The sequence below is a fragment of the Neltuma alba genome, unplaced genomic scaffold (genome assembly GCF_004799145.2).
Source record: "Neltuma alba isolate B1F8T4 unplaced genomic scaffold, ASM479914v2 tig00010138_pilon, whole genome shotgun sequence".
NCBI classification, from domain to species: Eukaryota; Viridiplantae; Streptophyta; class Magnoliopsida; order Fabales; family Fabaceae; genus Neltuma; species Neltuma alba.
Window position 1 is genome coordinate 33,678 of NW_021635085.1, and position 3,858 is coordinate 37,535.

General features: G+C 36.9%; 1 long non-coding RNA gene across 1 annotated transcript; it reads right to left on the reverse strand.

The window, feature by feature from the left end:
* Positions 1 to 271: 271 nt before the first annotated feature.
* Positions 272 to 1,228, reverse strand: LOC114754441 (uncharacterized). Its single transcript, XR_003741179.1, has 3 exons — positions 1,199 to 1,228; positions 478 to 516; positions 272 to 389 (listed from the first exon to the last, which is right to left on the reverse strand). It is a non-coding gene; the product is annotated as an uncharacterized LOC114754441 (long non-coding RNA).
* Positions 1,229 to 3,858: the final 2,630 nt, after the last annotated feature.

A 3,858-nucleotide genomic window follows, 5' to 3' on the forward strand; every position in this document is an offset into this window, starting at 1 on the left:
AATTGTTAAAATAAAACTCACCATTATATAACATGCCACAACCAACAATTCTAACCGCCCAGTCAAAACTAGTCTGTCCGATTTCTCGTAGTGTATCCATGCCTTCCACAAGCTTCCCGGTGACCACATGAGTCTACAAGTTCCAAATATATTAGCATACTAGAAATTTCGACAAATGGAATGTTTGCACATCAAGCATTTCATATTGACACCCCAACTAGTTGAGGGGGAGGGGGGGACAAAACAAGAGTTAACCATATAAATTAACCTGTCAAGGCTCTCATCAGCTCTCAATGTGATCAAAAAGTGAGAACGGCAATCTCTGAAGTCTCTTCTGGGCATAGATAGGAGCCCTTCCTTGTCATGTTTCAAGTTATTTGACCCATCGTCTGAAATAAATCACAATGTAGAAACTTTTCATCGAAATGAACATTTTGAGAACTTTTAAACTATGAATCTAGGATCTAGCATTCTCACCAAAGAAATATGGACCAAAAACACTTTGAACATCTTCCCCTGCAACATGATTAAAAATGTGATGTAGAGGTGTAAGAGTAGACATTACATCCAGGAAGGAGAAGAGACGATTAGCAATTTTCGAAGATTATAACAAACAAGGCATCCGGCCAGATGAAACTTATAACTGCGGTCAAAATTGTAATTATGATCATTCAATGGAAGATTTACATAGCAATAAAACAGTAACTTGTACAAATTGAAGATTTAAATCTAGAATGAAGTGACCATTTAAACTTAGGATTTCCAAACAGAAAGACTATTTATCCACTCATTTAGAAATATATATTAGGCCACAACATTTTCAATTGGGAAAAAACAATGATCTAGTTAAAATCTTCAATTGATAGTCTTAATTCAATCCTACAGTTTAACATCCCAAATGATTTGAAAATAATGGATACAGAATTTACTTAAAATCAACATATCAATATGTAATATAAAATATATGACATGACGCATCACTCACAATCAATGAGCATCATGGCCCATTCTTGAAATACCAGCTATGCATAAAAAATAAATCTACTTTCATTTAATAATTAGTAAAGTGATTAGAAAGAGTTCAAAATTGCATCGACAGAAATGGACTAAATGTGAGTAAACGTATTGTATCGAATTACAAGATTTAGAAAGAGTTAAGTGTGCGATGCTAAGGTCACTGCATCAATAGGAAACTTACCAGTTTCGTAGTTTATGGCGCCTCCCTGCAAAAGGAAAAGTAGCATTAATCTATAGTCTTGAAAGCAGGTGCAAGAAAAACTGTTCTGGAAATTAAAAAGCATATTAGTATTATTAGATGGACAACTTAGTACCATAGGCTTAAACCATACCACCAGTACATACCTTCACATAGGAGGCCACCTTTCTTAACCTTGTGAAAGAAACAATTTGCATAACCCAAAACGTATCATTTGGACTGACCCCTTTTTTCTCCTGAAAAGAGATGATTAAAATGGAAATGGGGAAGTCATATCATCAATCATAAAAATCAAATAAGTTAGCATGTCTAAGGGCTTGTTTAATTAGTGAAACTGTAATAGCAATCCAGGAGGGTTTCTACTAGGGGATATTAAAGAAATCAGATTATTACCTGTACAAAGCGCACGGAAATCTTCTGCAGTAGGGGGTAATGTCATAGAATAGCTGGGAGGTCAAAATAATTCGTTAGGTTCCATTTCTGCTCTCATAGTTAAAATTGCAAAATTCAACAAAGATAAAAACTGCATCGTGCACGTCACTTTAATTTAATTCAAAATTACTAAAACGATAAGGGTACCTCAAAAACCATCCTTTCATAGTACATCCCGGCTATAAAGACGTCCATAAAAACAGGGTTTCTCCTCCTCTGTCATTGTGTTCCTTTTATGACTCAGAACTCAAGCCAACAAAACCACTGAAATCACAAAAGTCAGTCAACAGACCTATTAACTACGGATATATGTAATGTAATGTAAACGATAATATGTAATATTACATCAGACAGCAAACACTGGCACATATCATATCACAAAACTTCTTGAATATTAACAAAAAGTTGTATCACGTCCGAATATTTTCGGAGACTAAGTGTAGATATAAAAAGCCAGAAAACAAAAAAATTGCAAAAACAAGAATAAACTAAAGGGAAAACAAGAAGAATCAAGAAATAATCATATTCTAAACATCAATAAAGCATCAAAGTAGAGACAAGCGAAAGGCAATTGTATTCATAAAACACTATGAAACGAACTGGCATATCTACTCTCTATTTGCAGATACTCTGAACTATTTCTTTCATATGGTCTATGATCCCTACTCTAAACAGAAAGGGAGATTTCCCATTTGTGTGTTTGAAGGGATATATGCATATAAGAACGTGGTTGTATATGAGATATGATTGCATGCACTGTATACGATTGACATAGAATTCATTTACTGTTTTGGCTACTCTTCACATCCTTTCTAGTAATGACTTAGTTGGCATAGGACTATGTTTTTTAAAATTTTGAATCGAATATGAGGATTAAAACTAGGGATGTTATCAGTGGTACGCACCCAAGACATCAGCAATATCATGCTTAGATATGAATTTGCGAGTTAAATATCCTGTTACTTCATATGACAGTATTATTTTAGATTTGAATCATAAGACGTATAATGAGAGCAAACTTCCAGGTCAGTATGAATCACGTCAGTAAAAAATACAGCAGCAACAAAACTAAGATAGTTTGGGATAAAGCATATAGCGTAATTGGGACAAAGCATATGGCATAAGCTGGATTATCGCAGCATTCCATCAGGATTGAGTGTATTGACTACTGAGAAGAATTTCAGAGCAAAGCTTCAGTAAAAGATTAGATAGATAGGGTGAAGAATAAAAAGATAATCGACATAAATTACGAACGACATTTGCGAGGCGTTCGATGATCATCATACTCCCTTTTGGAAATTCAACCACACCTTGAACAGTCGTTAGCGTTATGAAAAGAATTCTACAGAGCAAAATCTCTCATAGCCACAGTTACTGTAAAGCACTAAATAGAGGAAGATGGAGCTAAAATTTTGCAGATTTTAGAAACAAAGTGTAGCCATCACTCGCAAAGCGCGAGGAACAGGAAGCCTACCTATTGACGACCGACCAATAGATATGGGAGACTGGGACTCTGATTGATGAATTCGAAGGAGATCTGGAGTGCAAGAGGAGTAGACCTCTGGCGATGCAGTGGCTTGTGACTCACGACCGTCCGAGCTCGGACTCAGAGAGTAAGCGGCGCCAGCGAGCACGAACTGAGAAGTGAGAACGATGAGACCAGATGGAGATCAGAGTGGCAGGTGGGAGGCGGTGAGCGGCCAGGTCCTGGCCCTGGGATTGAACCGATTGAACCAGGGTCGAAGACACGGGAAAAACCCGAGGGCAGAGTAACGTTTTCTTCCTAGCTTAAATAATTGTGTTTAGAGTTGTAAATAATGCACCACAAACAATTAATAAAACGGAATGGTGGAGTGGTAAGGCTCCACGGCTATCATCTTCTTACCTATTAGATCTGAGTTCACTATCTATTTTTTCACCACACAACTAATATAAATACATAAAATTCATCTCTCAAAGACATGACCTAGTAGGCCGAACAGGCCTTCAAAAAGACTTGGGTTTGTGCTTATTTTTTAACAGGCTTGGCTTGACCAGGTCATAGGCTCTAACAGGCTGCTAGTCTATTTTCTCATTTAAACATCCATGTATTGAAAATCGAATCAAACCGGCTGGTTCACACTGGAAATCGATGAATCCGCCTAGTAGTCGGTTCGGTCGAGCATCAATATTAGAATTAAATGACCCTGTGTGACCCCGAATCAACATCG